The sequence below is a fragment of the Gossypium hirsutum genome, chromosome A05 (genome assembly GCF_007990345.1).
Source record: "Gossypium hirsutum isolate 1008001.06 chromosome A05, Gossypium_hirsutum_v2.1, whole genome shotgun sequence".
Taxonomy (NCBI): Eukaryota; Viridiplantae; Streptophyta; class Magnoliopsida; order Malvales; family Malvaceae; genus Gossypium; species Gossypium hirsutum.
Window position 1 is genome coordinate 53,224,684 of NC_053428.1, and position 23,066 is coordinate 53,247,749.

Genomic DNA, 23,066 nt, shown 5'->3' on the forward strand with positions numbered 1-23,066 from the left:
ATGTTTTCATGGATGTAAGAATTTTCATGAATTGAGTTGATAAGTAGGTGATGTTTGTATGTGATAGATGGTTGCATGTAAATGATATATCGATGTCTTATTTGCGGTTGAATTGGTTGTATGAATATGCTTGGATTGGTGTTGCTTGTTGTTGTGTAGGTTGGTGCAAGTTAGGGTGGCAAAATGGCTTGGCAAATAGCCTTATTTTTATCCACACGAGTAGACACACGAACATGTGTCTAGGCCATGTTTGACACATGGCTTGCCCTATGGGTGTGTGATCCTACAGTATGTCCCCTGCATCTTGAATTTTTAACTTCGAATTGGCCACACGGGCAGAGACACGGTCGTGTGTCTCAGCCGTGTAAAGGACACGGCCCAGGGACATGGGTGTGTGCCCAGGGCGTGTGAAGTTTGCACCTATTTTATGAAAAATTATGAAAATTAAATCGCCTACACGGCCTAAGCACATGAGCGTGTGACTTGGTCGTGTGACTTCAATTTGTTGATGATGTCATAAACAGAGAGTTACACAGGCTAGGGACACGGGCATGTCCCAAGCCACACGGGCGTGTTACCCCTATTTTGATGAAAAATTTTCTAAGAGTTGGGAAGTTTTCTAAAGTTCTCGGTTTAGTCCTGAACCGCTCTTAATGCATGTTTTGGGCCTTGGAGGCTTGTTTATGGGACGATATGAATGTTTTTCAAAATTTTTAAATTTAAGTGGAAATTTATGTCTCAGTTTTGAATTTTTTTATGTTTAAGTCTGGTAATGCCTCGTACCCTGTTCTGGTGTTGAATATGTGTAACACCCCTTACCTGGACCCAAGACCGGGACAAGGTACGGGGCATTACCGTACACAAACATGACATTTTCAAAAAATTACAGGCTATAAAATTTCGTTCCAAATTAAAACCAATCAAACATATTCATAGTGTCCCTATTATAGGCCTACAAGGCCCAAAACAAGCATTAAAATCAATCTGGGACTAAACCGAGAACTATAGAAAATTTTAGTAAAATTCCTAGGGTTATGCCTTACACGCCCTTGTGGAGGCAAAGCACACGCCTATGTGTTTGGGGATACGTTCGTGTCCCTCACCCGTGTTGAATTATTTGGATTTATTTTTCATTTCGAACCTACAGGGGTTTTCACACGGCCAAGTACACGTCTGTGTCCCTCACATGGCCTAGACACGCCTGTGTCATCGCCCGTGTCCAGAAACCCGGACATTCTGTTTATGACGTCATCACTCATTTGGGGGCACATGGCCAAGGTACACGCCCGTGTGCTAGGCCGTGTCCTCCACACAGTTGAGACACACGGCCGTGTCTCTGCCCGTGTGTTTACTACCATGCAAACTGACCTAAAATTTCAGGTGCAGGGGACACACGGCCACACAACACGCCCATGGGGGCTAACCGTGTGTCACACATGGCCTAGACACATGCCCGTGTGTCTACCCGTGTGGACCTTTTTAGGGCTATTTTCCAAGCCTTCGGTCACCCTCTATCATCCATACACACTTAAAGATGGTATTTAAGATGGCCTAATTATAATCTTAAACAATCTTGGCATAACTCATTGCATGTTAACCTCATCTCATCGGTTTAGTACATGCTAAATTATCCTTTTTGTATTAGGGATTCACATAGCACATTTTACATTTTACACTTAGGCCATACTATAACCATATACCATTATATGCTATGTCCACTCTCAAATTATTAGGTCCCATTTCAAGCATCCATCCATGATAAACCTCATCATCATATCTTATGAAGCATTTAAACACAAACATGCATCATTAGTAGGTTTACAACCTACATCAATATGAGCCATATGTCAAATTTATATACAAAAGAATAAGTATACCATTTAAGCCCTTACATTGGCTAGCCAAATGACACATATAACAAAATAACCAAAAACCCTATACATGCCATTGAACAAAATAAAAGTATCTATATACCAAAGTGGGACAAGTCGATAGTGTGTTGATTCTCTAATCGTCTTTCAATCTTCACAAGTCCATGAGCTCTGTAAGACAGGGAAAAGAGAAGAGGGTAAGCATTTATATGCCTAGTAAGTCCGGATAACTGGAAAGTAAACTTACCGATTAATTAGCATACAACCATATTTAGGCAATAATTCCAACAAGCATGAAATAGTTTCCCTATCACATGCACTCAATCATCAAGTTAGTCTCATAATAATACATCATGTCATTAGTCTCAAATGAGCTCATCAATTAAATATTTCCATTTCTATTTCTCATGTTAATCCCGTTGAATTTCTCAGGAATCTCGATGGATAGTCCATTTGCCGTTAAGTCATACAAGTGATCGTCTCAAGTACACACTCCCGCGAACCTTACATCTTATGGCGGGATTTCCAGTCTAGGCTAAATCCCCCGTAGTATTAACTCAGAGCAATGTTGGGAATACCAGTCCAGGCTAAATCCCTTTCAACGACAATTTCTCTCATAAGCTCGGATCTGAATTGCCAGTCCAGGCTAAATTCAATCCTCAATCGGATTACCCATCCGGGATAAATCCTTAATGCACCCGTATTCTTCGGGAGGCTCGATCACTTAAGGAGCACCCGTCCGGGCTAGATCCTTTCTATTTTAAGATCATCAGATTACCCGTCTGGGTTAAATCCTTTTCTGCAACACATGCAGTATCTCATGTCATGTAAGCCATAATTTATCCATCGGATTTCCCTTTCTATTTCAACCAGGACATTTATCATCTTTTCATTTACACTACCACATTTCATGAATTATCATGCAATGAATATTAAAATTTATCATACATTCAAGAATATGCATTTTAATTATATTAAAAGTTTACTTCGGGTTATATGATATTACCTGGTAATTGCTTCAGTTTCGTATTTCGGTTATTCTGAAACTTTTCGTTTTCCATGGTCGACCTCCGGAATTGGTTCATCGGGGTCTATATCAGTAAAAATAAACTATTAATACCTTACATTGTTCATTTTCAGCTTAAGGCTCACCCCTGGGCAAAATGACCAATTTGCCCCTAACCTTTCACACTTTTACAATTTAGTCCTAAGGCTCATATAATGAAATGCAAAAAATTTCTAAGTTACCCAAGCCTAGCCGAATATTTTTCTTGCCTATAGAAGCCTATATTTCTTTCATTTCACATTTTTCTACCCATTTTCACAACTTTTACAAAATGGTCCCTTAAGCCATTTCCATGAAAAACTACTTAGTAAAAGTTGTTTACTATCCTTTAAACTCTCATATTCCTCCATAAATCATCAAAACACAAACACCTCATGCATGGGTAAATTTTTGAACATGAACCCTAGCTTGAAATATGGTAGAAGTAGAAATAGCATGTTACGAGGATCTCAAAAATACGAAGAGCATTAAAACCGAAGTAGGGAGCACTTACTATTAAGCTTGAAATGTTGAAAACCCTAGCTTTGGAGAGCATGCAAATTTTGGCAGCGTGAAGAAGATGAATGACATGATTTTGGCTTATTTTCCCTTTTTATTCTTTAATTAACTAAATGATCAAAATGCCCTTCCTTACTAAACTTTCATAATTTTCCATGCATACCCATTTTTGTCCAAAAACTTAGAAATTAGGAAAATTACTCTTTAAGGACCTCTAATTAATATTCCAAAGCAATTTCATACGAATTGCTTCTAGAATCCAAGTTTTGCAATTTATTCAATTTGGTCCCTAATTTCCAATTGGACACCTTGCACATAGAATTTCTTCATGAAACTTTAACACATGCTTATTCTCATATCCTAGACCTCATAATGATCATAAAATAATTATTTTAACGTCATATTTGTGGTACCGAAACCACTATTCTGACTAGGTCCTAATTCGGGATGTTACAATACGGGTAAGGGGTGTTACATATGTGTTATGGGATAGAGGTAGCAATGGCTACATATGTGACACCTTGTATGCAAGGTTTCCCAAATATTCAATATTATTATTCCTAGTGGTTCATTGGGTATGCCAATGATGAGAATAAGTATGAAACCATTACGAGTTGTTACAGGTATGTGTATAAAACTTATGATTATTAAATTTGCAAAATGATGAACTCAAGGTAAGCTTGTGATGGAATGAACTATGGTTATGAGATTATGGTAAATTACATCGTCTTATATTTATTATTTGAATGTCAAATATATGGTAAGATTTGCTTATTTATTTCATGCGAGCTTACTAAGCTATATAGCTTACTCCATTTTACTTTTCATGTTTTATAGTGTCACCAAGATAACTCGGATTGGAGATCATCAGAGATTGCATCACACTATCAAACTGTCATTTTGGGTATCAACGATCTTAAACATTTTGAGTATATGGCATGTATAGGGACTTGGTCATTTTTTTATATGTGTCATCATGATTTTGGCCAAATGTATTGGTTTGTAATAGTCAAAGGCTTGATTTGGTATTTGGCCATATAAATTGGCTCATTTTGGTTAAATTGATTGTAAGTTCATATATATATGCATGTATGTGCTAATGTCCCTTTGGTGATATGATTTATATTAATTTGCTAAATGTTGATGGTGGCTTAATGACTTGTTGTAAAATGGATGAGTTTGGTTCATTGGTATGATGGAATATCTTGATAAGTTAATGCAAATTGGAAGTAGTCTTAGAGGTGTTTTGCATGTGAAATTGGTATGTTTGATTTAGCATAATGAAGTGTCATTAGCATGATAGATGATAGTATTTCTTTGACATGTATTGCCATGATTGTGGATGTTCTGGTTGCCTAAGTACACCATGATTTATGTCATTGAATTTGTGTATGTGTATGTGTAAATGAGGGTGGCAAATGGCTTGGTAAATAGCTTTTTTTTTGTCCACACGGGTAAACACACGGGCGTCTGTCCTATGGGTATGTGTTTCGGCCGTGTGTCCCCAGCACCTTAATTTAGAGAAACAGAATGCTCAGAATTGAGCACACGGGTAGAGACACGGGTGTGTGTCTCAATCGTGTCCCTCAAGCACGGGCGTGTGTCCTGGCCTTGTGAAGTCTGCACCTATTTTATGAAAAATTAATTAATCACACGGCCTAGCACACGGGCGTGTGGCTTGGCCGTGTGACTTCAATTTATTCATGCCTTGCAAAACAGAGAGTTACACGGCTAGGGACAGGGGCGTGTGTGATCACACAGCTTGCCCACACTGGCGTGTCCCAAACCACATGGGCGTATGACCATTGTTTCTAGCAAAAAAATTCTAAGTTTTGTAAAAATTCCTTGAGTTATTAGTTTAGTCTCGAACCACTTCCGAAGCATGTTTTGGGCCTCGTAGGCTCGTATTAAGGACTTTATGATTGAATACAAATGGTTTTTAATTTGGAAGAAAATTTATGACTCGATTTATATGTTCCCTTGCGATGTAAGTCAGGTAATGCCTCGTACCCTGCTCCGGTGTTGAATATGGGTAAGAGGTGTTACATTTCCTGACTATCACCCTAGATTTGAACGTTCTTACAGATTCATATATTCTCAGATTAGGCTCATTACCCCAAGTAGAGGACTTGACTCAAGTCATTCAGTTATACCCAACACACACTCGCACAACAAGGCAACATGTACTCATTATACTAATCTACAATTTTAGAATTTTAGGAACTAACTTAGGTTTATCAACAATCCTAAGTCTAAATTTTAGCACAGGTTTTCACAAAATTTCCACAGTTTTAGCTAGAACAGAGTAATTGAACACTACAGTATGTGTTAGCTCATTTTACATAACTAAAGTAGAGATACTTACAGATCAGCATCGGAGTCTTGGATTCTCTGTTTATAAACTAAAATATAATTAAAATCTAAATATACACTTTTCAGAAATCTCACATTTCAAAGTCAATCGGAAGTTTCATTTACTTAAAACATTTTTCAAGAAGAATTTTGAACCCAAAACCACAACCCAATTTCTACAAACCTGACTCTGATACCACTAAATGTAACAGCCCAAACCTATTCTAGAAGTTTAAGCCGAACTTGGACAAGTTACATCAACGCATTGAAAACTGATTTCTTTTCGAGATTTTAATTTTGAAAACAAGAAATTCTTTTTTGTCAATTTAGGTGATTTTGTAGTTTTGTGTTAGAAATTGACTAATACGGATAAGATTATCAAAAGGAAAACAAGACAAATCCAAGACAATTTACAAACCCAAAAGATCAATTAGTAGTTATTTCAGTGCAAAACAATCTGAGCTCTCGTACGCCATCTGATCCTAAATCAGATATTTTCCTGAACAAATAAAGGTAAGACAAAAGGTGAGTTACCAAGCACTGCATATAACCAAACTCAAATACAAATGAGCGAAGAATAATATATAACTTGTAGTAACTCAAAGAACTTAAGAGCAGTTGTGTAACCAGTGTGGATAGCTCTAGAATATCACAGAGATTTAATCAAAGGTAGTACAACAGAACAAAACAAAATAGAATAGAGCATAACAAAACTGAATGGTATAGAGCAGAGTAGAACAGAACAAAACATGTATATTTATGCAGATGCAATATCTTTTAAGCAGATCAGAATGCAAATTTATCGAAAACAATCTTCCCAAACTCCGTTACACACCAAAACAGAGCTCTCCCCCAAACCCATCCATCCAAAACACACCAACAAAGTCATCCCAAGTTGCCCGGCAACAATGACCCGCCACCCCATGTTGCCCGATAACAATGGCTTATCAATATGCAGTTAAATTGTCAATCAAATATGTAACATCTCGAAATAGGGCCTAAACAGAATAGTGGTTGCGAAACCACAAATTTGAGGTAGAAACATTTATTTTATTATCATTTAAGGTCTATGGCATAATTGCATGATTGTGTGAAAATTTTGTTTAGAAATTTTATCGATAGAGGGTCCAATTTGATATCTAGGACAAAGTTGCAAAAATTGTAAAATGTGTGTTCTAGTTCACAAAGGTACTAAGTACTTGTGAGTAATGGGTTTTTTAAGTGGAGGTATTTGGATAGTAATTAGACCATTATACTAGTTTGGAAAAAAATACCTAAAGGAAGATAAAACACCATAGTTTTTAATTAAGGGCATTTTGGTTATTTAGTTATTAAAATGAATTAAAAATAAAATTAAAAGCCAATTTTTGTCCATCTTCAGCCCCTTGGCTGAATGTCACATGGGGAAGACATAGCTATGGTTTTTCAAGCTTCCAAGCTTGATTGTAAGTCCGTTTTAGCCCCATTTTTAATGTTCTTTACGTTTTTAGAGTCTCGGTAACTTGATTAAACTTATTCTAGCAATAATTTAACTTAGGGTTTATTTTTGGAAAAATATCCATAGGTGAAATGTGTTTATTTTAATGTTTTATGGTAGAATATGAAGCTTAAAAATTGTGTTAAACAACTTTTGCTAAGCGATTTTACGTGAAAACGAGTAAAACGACATAATCGGTAAAAATACCTAATGTTCATAAGTACATGTTAGAGTGAGAATTTGATGTTGTCATAGAAGGGAAAAATTATTAGCATGTCATAAAACATAAGAAAATAGGATGAAGTTTAATTTTCGAGCCTTGGGGAAAAGTGTAAATATGTAAAATTTTAGGGGTAAAAATGTAATTTTTCCAAAGTTTGAGTCAAGGACTGTTTTAATAAATGTGAGTATTAAATAAGCTATTTTTTTTATTATAGATCAAGAGGAATGAAATTCTGAGTTAGACCAGGGAAAGAAAAAGATAGTGGACTAAATCGATATAGTTGATCGTATTTTGTTTCGCGGTAAGTTTGTGGTAAATAAATGCAATATTCTATTATTTTATGTTAATGTTGTTAATTTCAAGCATGTGTATATTTATTTTATGAAATTATTCAAAGAAGACTCAAGCATGAATTAACGGAGAAGTAATTTCAGAAAGTCCTGGTTGAACCTTAGGAATGTGTAGGATACAAATGTCGTGACATTAGGGTTTAAGGGTACCATGTAAGACCATGCCAAGGCATGGCAATTGGTAAGGTTTCTAAGGCAAGGAAATCATGTAAGACCATGTCAAGACATGGCATTGATGAGTTACTATAAGGCAAAGGTCCCATGTAAGACCATGCCAAGGCATGGCATTGGTGAGTTCATAAGGCCAGGATACCATGTAAGACCATGTCAAGACATGGCAATGGTAAGTTTCAAAATGATACCATGTAAGACCATGACAAGTCATGGAAATGGTAAGGTACCCGTGTATCCTTAGTATTCCAAGTGGTTCAACGGGAAAATTTAAAGAGAATATCAAGGTAAGGTAAGGTAAGACGAGTTATGCTAAAAAGGTAAGACAAGCTCATGCTAGAAGAGCAAAGGTAAGTATATAATGTTCATGCATGCTTGATAAGGAAAAAGGTAAGTAAAATATATTAATAAATTTGATTAAGTAAGTAAGTATTTAAGTAAGTGAGTAATTGAAGAAGTTTAAAATATGTCTATGACAATTAATGAAGTTGCATTAAGTAGTATCACGCCAAGTAGTAAGATAATTCTTATGAATGTTGTTATTTATTTGCATACAAACTTACTGAGCTTAATGCTTACCCCCTTTATTTTCCTTCTTTTTATAGTTTTGTCAAGCTAACTCTAGGATCGTAAAGTACATTGGAAGTCCGGGCACACTATCACAAGGATTATTTTGGTATAGCTAGACGTTTCATTTTGAGTATGGCATGTATAGCATCGTAGCCATTTTGTGTGTATGATCTTATGATATGGCTGATGAATGGTATGTAAATGCTTGATAATGATTAGCTGTTGGAATGGCTAATCAAAGACATGTTTGGTGTTATGTATGCCTAAATGCTAGTTATTCCATGGAAATCATGAAAAAGGTGAAATTAGCTTTAAAACAGTATCGGACAGCAATAATGACGTGAATTTGGAAAATCACTAAAAATAGTAGAAATGGATTTAGATAGTGAATATTGAGTCTATTTTCATATGAAAGAAACAGAGTAAATAAAGGAGTTGTATTTTACGAGATGTTTAAATTTTGGTGAGACAAGGTTAGAGTGATTTCTGAATCCCCTGTTCTAACTTTAGAAGTTTACTAAAATTTGTACAAAAATAATTAGGAGTTATACTTTATATGTATAGATTCCTTATTGAGTATACTTTTAAAAAAAATAAACAGCATGGTTATTTGATTTCTCTACAGGGAGAAAATTAATTCGTAGTGAACAGAGGTTAGAGCAGCCAAACACTGAAACAGGGGAAACTTTAACTAATAAACTGTACTAATTGGCTAGACCAAAAATTTTGAAAAAAAATTTAGTAAGAAGGTATATGAGTCTAGTTTCAGAGAAAATTTACAGATTTGGATCTCGAGTTTTGTAACTCAAGTTATTATTTATTTAGTGACTATGACGTAGATGGATAGTTTATTTATGAAAGATGAAATAAATTATTTTAATTTGTTTAAGTGATCGGAAAATTTTTATTGATTCCGGTTTGTTCCCGAACTATTTCAATTTCATGTTTTAGGGTCTCGAGGACCCTTTTTAAGGACATATTGAATGAATGAAACTAAATTAATTTTAAAAGCAAATTTTTATGCCCTGAATTAGTAAGCTAAGTCAGGTAATGCCTCGTGCTCGACTCCGGCGAGGGTCTCGAGTAAGGGGTGTTACAAAATATATGTAGTCAAGCCACTAATTACGTAGATCATTAATTGCTAGTACAAAATCTTCCTCATTTAACATCAACCCAAGTCTCATGCATTGTGTCATGACATGCATATGCAGACTCAGAGTAATGAGCATGTAAGACATGCTATCTTTCAATAATATAATCAGTAAACATGAGAATTCATGTTTTGTAAAACAGAATTTTTAAAACATAACAGATCATATTAGATTTTTCATGAAGTCACGTGCACGGTTATAAAACAGAATCAGTAACAATTGATCTAAAATATTAAGATATTGCATATTCTCCATCAACATAATAATGCAGAGGCATACCAGCAAACTTAACAAATACACATCATACTTGGATAATTTGCACACATCAGACAGTAGCACATTATGTTCTGACAGATTATATTCACTTAGGTTCAAACATAACAGACATACAGGCATGCAAATCACACACCCATATCGTCTGCCTATGTGATTCTAAATTGTAAACAGTGAGTCACATGGCCTGGGCACACACCCATGTCCTTGCCCGTGTGGCTTACATGGCTTGGGCATACGCACATGTCCTTGCTCGTGTGGCTCACACGGCCTAGGCACACACCCATCTTCTTACTCGTATGACTCACACGACCTAGGCACACGCCTATATTCCTGGTTGTGTGGCTCTTAATCATGGACAGTGAGTTACATGACCTGGACACATGCCCATGTCCTTACCCGTGTGGTTCACATGGTCTGGGAACATGTCCATGTCCCTAGCCGTATGGCGTCGACAACCATATTTTTCAGCGTTCGAAATTCACAAAAACAAGGGTTTTCGGTAGCACCTGATACAAATTCAAAGTAGAAACAACAAGGATAAGGTATCATCCCTAGACGACAAGTAATTTCCCAACAAACGGTAAACTCGTAGTCAAATCGCTAAAAACTAACATTCCAAATTCGAAGTTACATCGAAGAACTTTTGACTCCAAAACTTTAAATTGAACTTACCGGCTAACGAATTAAACTAGAAAGATAAGTCAAATCCTGTACAGAATCAGCGCAAGGTAACGTAACAAAAGAAAAGGTCACTTTGAAAGGAATAAACCAAAATGAAAAACTAAATATAGAAAACGACTGACAGAAGAAACATAACAGAAAAAGAAAAAACAAAAAATGAAAAGAAAAACCCGTCAGAGGTTTTTGGAATGTTTTAAGTAACCAACCGAAACTAACTACCATACAATGAAATTCAAAATAAAATATTTCCTATTGCTTTCACCGGCATTCGAAAACAAGACCAAAAAATATACAAAAGCTTAGTCATCGAACCAACAAGCTCATTCTTGACATTAATTGACAGAATTTAATTTATAAACCCAACATTCAAAGGTAAGGGTTTAAGCAAAATAACAAAATTTCCAAAACCAAGATTTGAACCCAAAACCTCACACACATACCCTAAATACTTAACCACTAAATCAGATCAATTTATTTGTTATAAAATTTCAAATTCTAAACTCAAAATCGAGAGATAACCACACTCTTGGTTTCAAAACCCAATTTCTTCTAACCTGGTTTTTGGGATGTTACAAAATATATTATATATACCATTATGTTAAAAATATTTTATTTTTTTAAAGTATCAATCAATTTTATATTTTTATATAATTTTTATATGTCAAATATTTAATTTTTTTCACCTACATTGTGAGTATGGTAAATTCTAATATTATAAAATCCAATAATTATTTCAAACATCATTATTATTTTTATATGTAAAATATTTCATATATCATTGCTTTTATATGTGAAATATTCAAATACACATACAAAAATATATAATACTAAAATTTACCAAACTCGTGATATGGACTGAAAATTAAATATTTCACATATAAAAATTATATTTTCAAAAAATAATGATATTTGAAATCATTAATTAATTTTATAATATTAAAAATCACCATACCTACAGTGTAGGTGCAGAAAATAAATATTTGACATATAAAAATTATATATAAAGAAAACATATAAAAAATTAGTTGATGTTTTCGAAAATAAAATATATTTAACGTAATGATAAATATCAAAATAATATATATTTTTCATTATATAATTACATATTTATTAATTTATTTATATAAATAAAGGAGTTATTAATTAAAAATATTTTTAACATAATGATATATATATAATATATTTTTATTATATAATTACATATTTATTATTTTATTTATATAAATAAAAGAGATATTAATTAAAAAGATGAATTAAAAATAAAAAAAATTAAAAAAATATGTTTATTAATTAATTATTTTTTAAAAAAAGCTCAAAACAATATGAAATAAAAGAAATAAAAATGTACTTAAGAGAGGAATCAAACTTGAGACTTAAGGATGAAACTATTAACATTTTTCCTGCTATGTCAAAAGAAAATGCATTATATAGAAAAGGTTTTTCCAAACACGCTTTTTCTCATAACGCATTTTTGTGGGGTTTGTAACAACTTATTTTCTTAAATAATCAAAATTATGACCTATATCTTTATTTTTTTCCTTAAAATTGGCATATATTCCTAATTTTGTCTACTTATTTTACATATAATTAATTTTATTTTAATATATATTAATTATTTACATTTATTTTTATTATTTATTAATAAGCTTTCATATAAATAATAAAATAAAAATATTTAAAAGATATCTAGAGTTAATCTAACGTAAGTTTTAGAAGTGCTTTTTAGGTAAAATAAACTTTTCAAATTAAAAATAATAGTAAACAGATGACATAATAATTTATTTAGCCCTTCAATTTTATAAAAAAGTCATTTTAGCCATCATTTAATTTTTCATCTTTTTTAACCCTTAAACTTCTATTGTTTGTCAAATCACCCAAAACGAATGGAAGAGTTAACGTTTGTTAAATTTGCTGACATGTCATACATGTGGATGACATGTCAACAATTAATCATTTTAAAATTTTAAAAAAATTCAAAAGTATAAAAAATATTTTTTAAAATTTAATTAATTGTTAACGTGACATACCACGTGTATGTGTTAGCAAAGTTAACAAGCCTCACTGTTCGTTTGTTTGCTCGTTGAGAAGGTTTGTTGTGACGTCATGAGGCCACGTTGGGACGTGGCTTGCTCATTGGGAAGACACAATATTGCTCATTAGGATGAGGTAGGCCAATCGTGACAACGCAAACCTAGTCATCACAATGTCACAGCTGTTTCGACCTCTCATTTGCATGAAACTCTAACTCCTTGACTTGTATGTTTTTTCCCGATTTTGAGCTCAACATCCGCAATAAAAATAAATAAAATTACCCTAATTAAATATTTAAACTAAATAATTAAAATATTTAAATGAAATTTAAAATTGAAAGAATTTTAAACAAAGAGTCTTTTTTCGGGATTAAGAAAATTTGTATCACCCCCGTAAAAGAACTTTCAGTTAGTCTTCGAGACTTTGATTCATCTTTTGTTCCATTTTTTATAAATTTGAATCAGCACCCTCGATCGATTCCAATGATATAGCCTTATCTTCGACCAAAGCGACATCCACATCATGAGCCACTTATTGCTGAACTCGAGCTAACCCCAAATTGTCTTTTGAGGTATTATTGTCTTGAGCTTCCTCCCATCCATGTCACGAGAAATTTGGTTACCCGATCTTTATCTTCATCATCAAACGAGAATGAGATGAACTTGTTGATTTATTCCGCTGACACCTCTTCACTTATGGCCAGAAAGTGTATCTGTTCATCTACATTTTCATTCAGAATCGGTTGAAGCTCCATGTCAGTGTTAGTTATACCTCTACGTCTACTACTACATCTACTTCTATATCTACATCTATGTTAATTGGATCAGAGACAACTTTGGTTATATTCAATTCGTTCTTGAATCCAGAACCAAACTCTTGTTGACTTTATAGATTTAATTCTGGATTGTTGTCGATGATACATTGGTCCCACGGATCGAATTGGAGACATCATGTACGAACTTTTCCAATAGAGAACTTGCTTGGGAGTTTTGTTGAAAAAATTCTTCTAACTGATCCAACTGTTCTTGGATTCACTTTGATTTAGCTTGGAATTCACGCTCACGGTTTTCTGGCTCAGACGTATAGTCATACGAATAATAAGAAGTTTTGGTTAGATATTCGAATGTCCCTAAAGGTCACTCGTGTATCTTTTCCATTGTTTTATCTCTTCATTGAAGCAATTCTATCATAAGTGATCTTTGGTTCTCCATGATCTCCCATTGTTTGTATACTTCTTTCTCGTATACTTCGTCATCATCCCATGGGTTTGTCTAATCTCCATTCCTCTCAAATGTATACTTCTTCGGCTTAAGTGAGAGTTTTTTTGAACACTCAGGCTGCTTGTCTTTGTAATCACGGCTCTATTGGTTTGTCGAAGCTCCGTACAACCAACTTGATTTGGATAATTCATGCACAGACCTATAAAAATCAAAATTCATGATTAAATCTGCTAATCAACAAGCTAAGTAAAAATATTAATAATAAAAATATTTAATTATGTACAAAGAAAGAACATTATATAGCTCATTTGTCTTTTGATTAATATTATTTTACAATAATCAATCTAATAAAAATTTCAGCATCCCAATCCTCGGCAACGGCGCTGTAACATCCCGAATTAGTGTCTAGTCAGAATAGTGGTTTCGAGACCATAAATTTGAAATAGAAATAATTATTTTATGATTATTTGATGGTCCATGATAAGATTTTATGTTTGTGAGAAATTTCCATAAATAAATTCTATGCCTAAGGTGTCCAATTTGACTTTAGGGACTAAATTGAATAAGTTGCAAAACTTGTGTTTTAGAAGCTTTAAGCATGAAATTATATTGGATCATTAATTAGAGGTCCTTAAATAACAATTAGACCAAGTTCTAAAATTTTGGACAAAAATGGGCATGAATAGGAAAAATTTGAAAGAAAGGCTAAAAGGCATTGTAATCATTTGGTTAATAAAAGAATAAAATGGGAAAATTAAGTCAAAAATAGTGTCCATCTTCTCTAAGGGGTACCGAAAATTTCATGCTCTCCATAGCTAGGGTTTTGAACATTTCAAGCTTGATTATAAGTGCTCCCAAGCCCCGTTTTTTATGTTCTATACATTTTTGAGATCTTTGAAGCATGATCTATCCATTTCTAGCCATATTTTGAGCTAGGGTTCATGTATGAAATTTGAACCATGTGTGACATGTTTGTATTTTGATGATTAATGGAAGATTATAAAAGTTTGATGTGTAATGATCATCTTTTACTAAGTGATTTTTAGTAAAAACACCTAAAGGACTTGTTTGTAAAAGGTGTAAAAATGGATAGTAAAAATGTGGGCCGGTAAGAGTTAGAATATGAATCAACTAGGCTTGGGTAACTAAGAAAATGCATACATTTCATTTTACGAGCCTAAGAACTAAAGTGTAAATAAGTGAAAAGTTAGGGGTAAAAAGGTAATTTTACCAAAGTATGTGTTATGGGTCAATTTGAGTAATGTATATATTAAATAATTTAAATTTGGCATTATAGATAAAGAAAAACGCGATTCGGGTCTTGATCGAGGGAAAATAAAGTTTACAAGGATTAAGCTCGTTACTATCATTTTGAACCGAGGTAAGTTCATTTGCAAATTATGCAATATATACCATACTTTAAATGCTTTAATATTGCATGTATGGTAAGTACATATATAATTAATGTAATGTTGTACCATTTGTTTAATGCTTAAATTTTGTTATGAATTGTGCTTGGTTATTCCATGAGTATGTGATTGGTGCTAAGGATATTGAAACCGATATTATGAGCAAGCTCAATGGAAATGTGGTATTGAAGAATCCCGTTTGAACCTTAGGAATAAATTAGGATACAAGTGACATGTCACTAGGAAATTATGTGATCTGAGCTCATGAGTTGTGGTCTGAGCTCATGATATATGTGACACATGTTTTAGCGTTCAGGGTACTGGTCTTGTATGTCTACCAGTGGCTGGGTAGTCTGGCATGTATTGCAAATACCCGACAGCTTGTATGAGCAGCCCATGTAGCTACATCCTGACCGATAGCTTGTGTGAGCAAACCCGTAAGTAGCTCAAAAGCGAGCAACATGTGATATATGATATGAGGTAGCGATCGCTACATATAGAGCACTTATGTACAATCCAATGTATCCTATAGTATTCCAAGTGTTCAACAGGTAGTCCAAAGAGAAGTTCAATGAGTAGTTTGATGGATATGTCAAAAATGAGAAAGTAAGTCTTTATGTGCGAGTGGGCACAGGTATGTTTATCTAACTCATGAGAACATCATGGGATATGATGAATTGGTGGTAAGGATATATATATACATATATGAAGAATAAGTTTAAGTGATTTAATAATAAAATGCGAGTTTATGTTTAGAGTGTTAAAAGTATGATTAATGCTCGTTTAAATTGCATTTTATTTGCATGTGAACTTACTAAGCTTTAAAGCTTACCCCCTTTCCTTTTCTTTCCTTATAGTATTGCCAAGCTAGCTCAGGGATCAAAGGACGTCGGAATTTTCGATTACACTATCAATTGGAAAATTTGGTATAGTTAGATTCAACATTTTGAATATGGATGTATAGGGACTTGGTCTTTTTGTTATGTGTCATATTGATTAGCCAAATATGTTGGCTCTTGATGGTTTTGTGATTCATTTTGTATATGGCCATGAGAGGTGGTTCATATTGATTATTTGGGTTGTAACCCTAATTAGTTATGCATGCATGCAAATGTGTTTATGTTTGTTGTGGTCGTTTGATGGATGTGTGATGAGATGTGGTTTACATGCTAAAGGTATGTGTTTGATGAGTCTTGTGATTGTTTGTGATAATAAGTGTGATGGATGGCAATAAATGTGGTACAAATGTATAACTTAGAAGTAGGATAACAAAGATGATTATCCATGAAATTGGTGTGGAATACCTTGAGTAAACCTACTAACTTGAATATGTTATACATTGATTTATTAAGAACATAAAATGTCTATGCTTCATATGATAAATGTGTCATGTTGTATGCCATGAAGTGTGTTGAAGTGTGTGAGTGCTTAAGGGTAGCAAATAGCTTGGAAAATAGCCTAGAAATTGTCTATACGGTTGGACACACGGACGTGTGTCTAGACCGAGTGTGACACACGGTCTGCCGTATAGGCGTGTAGTTTAGTCGTGTGTCCCCTGCACCCTAATTAATGCAAAACAGAATGCCCAGTAGTAAACATACGGGCAGAGACACGACCTGCACTTAATTTCGAGAATTTAATTTGCCACACAGCCTGAGCATACGGGCATGTGACTTGGCCGTGTGACCTTAATTGTATGATGACGTCACAGTTAGAGAGTTATATGGGTTGAGGACACGGGTGTGTCCCAAGCCGCACAGGCATGTGTGACCACACGGCCTACCCACAAGGGCGTGTGACTATCCAAAACAAGAAAAATTTTCTAGTGTCAAAAAGGTTCTGTAAGTTCTCGGTTTAGTCCCAAACTGCTTCCGATGTATGTTTTGGGGCTCGTAGGCCTTTATAAGGGACAATTTGCATGTGTTTGAAAATTTTAAATTTGAATGAAATTTTATGGTTCGGCTTTGTATGTTTGTTTACATTTAAGTCCGGTAATACGTCAAACCCTGTCCCGACGTCGGATACAGGTAAGGGGTGTTACAGGCGCCAACAACTTGACCATCTATAAACGTGTTACGTGTATAGTAGATATATCACACCAATATATAAGAAATTAAACCGGTAATGTCCACAAGCTTAAGAGTCAAATTGTAATATAGTAAAGTTTACAATGAAACACTGGTAAGTATTCTGAGGATCGTACCCAAGGGATTGTAGATTGGAGAAACTATTATTAAATTAATTACAGAAAAAAATTATTAATCTAGTCGAGTCACGAATTAGTAGTGTGAATTCAAATTAATATTTTAATTAAACTAATTAAATTAATAGGCCTAAATTAACCTAATAGAATTTCCTATTCCTAGTGTCGGCAATGTGAGCCTCTAACCTATAATCAATTAAATGCCTAATTATTTAATTAAATAATTAATTATCATCGATTGAGTTATTTATCACCCTTAGTAAAAATACCCTTCCAGTCTTATCTACTCTAAAGATTACCACCTAAGTCACCCTTCTGGTCTCTTCCTAGGCATACGGATTCCTTCCCAGTCTCACCGTTTGGCACTCCCTAATATACTGAGTACTCTTGAATAAACAATCAAATTTAGATAAATAATTACTTAATAGATAAATTAGTTTATTAATTGAAACATGCAATATATGAATAAAGCACAATAATCTATTCTAATATCCATACAAACATTATTTAGCCAAATTAACAAAAGGTAAATAAAAAAATAGAAGATAAGAGATAATAAAATGCTCATGAATATATATTGAAGCGCGATCTGGAGCAATCTTCACTCACATTTTTCTACACATCGGAATAGAAAAGTTCCGAGTAAGTAGACATAAAAAGAAACGAAAATTGAATAGGAAAAATTGTTTAAAACACAATTCCAATGATCCTAAGGTTGGCAACAGGCTACTTGGTGGCTACTCAACCCTAGATACACTTAGATACCAATAAATCCAATATTCTAATAAATGTTAGGGTCCAAATATGGAAATATCCCAAAAGTATTCATTTGCAACCTCATATCTCATAATACATATGGGCTCGTTTGAATATTGCATATTTGGCCCGTGTTCAGCTACATATATGGCTAATAAATGCAATATTCTAATATATGGCTAATAAATGCATTTTTCTAATAAATGTTAGGGTCCAGAGCCATATATGTAGCTGAACACGGGCCAAACACGGGCCTAACATTTATTAGAATATTGCATATTTGGCCTGTGTTTTCAGCTTGTTTGATTAGCGCTAGGCGCAACTTTCATTCAGTTTAATTTTAGTTTATATTTAAGTGAAATATATGAAGCTAATTGCATAATATTAGATTATATTAATATGTGTGATTGAAAACGAAAATAACAAATTGATATTACGTCGATCATTGATTGAGAAACTCGGAGCCATTACTGCTAATCAGCTTTGTAAGTTCATTAATATGAATTCAATTACATTTCTAAGTGTTTATGAAAATTAAAGTTTAAATGATGTAAAATTGCTGATATCAAATAGAATGTTGATAGAACAAGAATTGTACAAAATTTACAAAAATGATAATTTCTGATATCAATGGAGATAGGTTGCATACGCACGTAAAACCATAGCGATGCTATGGCATTCTAATGATAAGATCATAACTGGGTTATGGCATTATGGACATAAGACCATGTTTAGACCGTGGTAGTCACCCCTTACCCGTATTGAACGCCGGAACAAGGTACGAGGCATTACTGGACTTGTCACACGATCAAACATACAATTTCGGGTTATAAATTTGCACCCAAATTAAAACCATTCATAGTCAAACACGATGTCCCTATTACGAGCCTACAAGGCCGAAAACGTGCATTGGAAGTGGTTCGGGACTAAACCGAGAACTTTAGAAATTTTTATAAAACTTAGAAAGTTTTTCACTAAACATAGTCACACGCCCGTGTGGATATAGGACATGCCTGTGTGGGCATGCCGTATGGTCAGACACGCTTGTTTTCCAAACCCGTGTAACTCTTTATTTGTCACCCAAGAACAAATTGAAGACACATGGCCATGTCACATGTAACACCCCTATCTCGTAACCGTTGTTGGAATAGGGAAGAGGTATTACCAGACTTGTAACTCATGTTAGAACAGTAAAATTTTAAACTTTTTCTTGAAATAAAGATCATTCATTTAGATAAATGCTAAATACAGCCAGGGATAAAATTAAACTTCTATAAGTACACATTCAAAAGATGCCATTTTCGCATGGCTTATATACATTAACCAGAATATTATTCCGCTACTAGTCTATTCTATACATGCCATAAAATAATCCAAAACATAGCAGTACCAAACAGTGGATAGTGATAGTGTGACGAGTTGTTGACGATCCCCGACCAAAGGCCAAATTTGATAATATATAAAACAGAGAAACGTAACAACAGAGTAAGCTTTCAAGGCTTAGTAAGTCTTAAGTAAAACAATTAACTTTGCTAGATTAAATACATTTATAACTTACACAAAATCCAAGTGAAGTCTCGGTGGGCTTAATAAGCCTACACAAGTACATAATACATACCTGGCCAACTTAATGTGCTGAACATCCGTAATTGTTGATTTATTACTAAGTCGCTTAAGATTAGGCCTTACACAAATCACGTTTTGAAATGCCAAGATATATCACCATTCGGTCAAATAGATTAAACCCTATGTATGCACATGTAATTCATCTATTTCATCCCAATTTAAGAGTATATACCCCTTCGCATTTAAAAACATCAATGCTACTTTTAGTTTAATCAGTCGAACTAAAACATAACACTATAATCACATTCGGTTTCCATATTTGGAAGCACATATTCATGTTTTCATCTTACATAAACAATTTGATAGAGTCAATACTCGTTGAATATAACTTATAACCATCTCATAAGTGATTCCCCAAGTACATTTGTAATACAAACGAAATCGAGTTCACATAGCAAGTAAGTATCACTTACCATATACTTAACCTTTGTACACTTACCGTTTCCATAGTTACCAATTACCAATTCAATCTTTCAATACCTCTAACCACTTAATCATATGCACTCATTTCGTGCACATACATAAATGTATATATGTATTTAGGAGCTTAGTTCTTTAGTTCATATTCACATTAATATTTCAAATAATCAAATCATGACAAGTATTAAATTTTCGTATACGTATATAAAGGACCAAACATATTCCTTATCACATATACATAAATGACCAAACGCAATCCATACCTTGTATTTGCACATCCTGCCGAATACAACTCAAATTAGTAAATTTTTATGAAACTAATTAAATCCTTATCTTAAAGATATACAAATGGTCTTCGGTTTGAAATAATTCAAGGCACTTAGCCATAGCCTGCTAAGTTTAAAAAAAATCCGAATCCAGTTACCAGTACCAAGCCTGCGGGACTTTAAGCCTGGATATATCATCATAGTTAATTCACAAAGTTGTATACACATCAATTCACATACCTTCGATTTTTCCAACACGGAAACACATTAATAAGGTATCACTTAATTCGAACTTATTCGTATCTCAATATAGCTAGTCTCATTTCACAAGAGCCATTAGGCCACATCACGTAGTCAGCGAGTCTTAACCCGGATACTTTCCAAATTCCATGTATATTTAATCACATGTTACCACATTTCACACAAACTATCACCATTTTAATCCATTAACCTCATTCGAATATAAGCATATAGCATGTACCTTAACTTCATGTCATAATATCATTCGACTTTAATACATATTTATATATATATCCCTTTCAGTAAACTTCCAACTAAATAAGAAAATACACACATGACTTACATTCTTCTCATGACAACCATTCGGCTAAACAACATATAAGTCACTACACCTTCAATTTATAAAACTATCAACACATATTACATATACATTGCTTACGTTTATAAAATAGCCATTCGGATAACTGGCACACATTTAAATTTTAGCCATTTTGGCCTCACCACCTATATATTTATCTTGTACATCAATTCAGCAATAGCTTATAAGCAACTCAATTAGTTTCATCAATGTTTACAACAAAATCACAGATTCACCACAAGCTGTTTTCTTGAGAAACAATCATTAAATTATTTGTAACTGGAGCTACGAAACTTCAAATGAAGTGCCATAAATTTTCCTTAAAAATAGACTCATATATCTTCTATCCATAAAATTTTCAGGATTTTTTGTTTGGCCAATCAAAACCAGAATTTTCTTAAAGTTTCCCCTATTTCACTGTTTGACTATACTGACCACTCTTCACTATGAATCAAATTTCTCATTGTACAAATTTCAAAATATGTTTTGTTTATTTCATCTGAAACTAGACTCATTAAGGAGTCTAAGAATATAAATTTTATCTTATAAAATTTTTTGTACTATTTATAATGATTTTCTAAAAACAGAATAGGGGATTTCAGATTCATTCTGACACTGTCACACACAACTTTAAATATCTCTCTATAGGAAATTCCTTTGCTTGCACTGTTTATTTTATAAGAAAATAGACTCATTGAGATTTGATTACATATTTTATTCAGTCTCTAATTCCACTCCAACAATTTATGGTGATTTTCAAAAATCACGCTACTGCTACTGACCTAAGCAGATTATTACAATTTGCTCTTAAATTTCCAAGTTCAAACACTTAAGAACTTACCATTTGAGTTTAAAACATATCATCATATATAAATACTTCTTATTATCACATACAAATCATAATTTAAATATCACTTTTCTAATAACCAATCGGCTAAGGCTCATAGAAGTAACTTATTCCTTATCATTTTACTATAGGTAATTACACCAATTCATAGTGCCATCTTTACCCGTATTCCATATCATTCTTCATTATAACTAAACTTACACGCTAGAAACTTACCTTAAGAGTTGTCGACGACTATAATTCTACGGCTATTCGCTTAGTTTTGCCTTCCCTTTTTCCGACTTTTGTCCTTGATGCTCTTGAGCTAATGATTAACAAATTTACAAATAAAAAAATTTCTACCATGACAATTATAGCCGAATAACATAGACTAAGAAATTAATGTACATATAAAACGTATACATATATAATTAGCTCAACCTTCAATAATTCAATTTGCTAATTAAAACATAAAAATTTATAACCAATTCAAAATTCCTTAACAATGGCCGAATGTAAGCTTTACATGAATTTTGAAAATCCTTACAAACATCACTTATTTCTTAAAATTAAAACTCAATTCTACCAATTCAAAACTCCATTCAGCAATTAAACATGAATTACGAGCTTTAAAACAAAATTTCCACATTTCTCTTAAATGGTCGAATGCCCTATGATCACTTAATCTAGAATTAAAATCATGGGTTATCTACCACATGTCATTAACAACCAAATTTCATAATCAATTTGACAAAAATCACATTACATACCTTTAGAATTAGATCTATGCATATGGCCGGTTATTTGAGCTTCACTCCCTTATTCTTTCTTTACCACGGCAATGAAGAAGAAGAATGAACCAAACTTTGTTTTTTTTTTCACCCCAAAATATTTTATTTATCTTTTCTTTATAAGTTAAGGCCATATAATATTAATATACTTACTTAAATTCATTTTCTATGCACCCTAATCATTATGGCTGGCCACTACTTCTCAAAATGGGGTATTTGACATGCAAGTCCCCA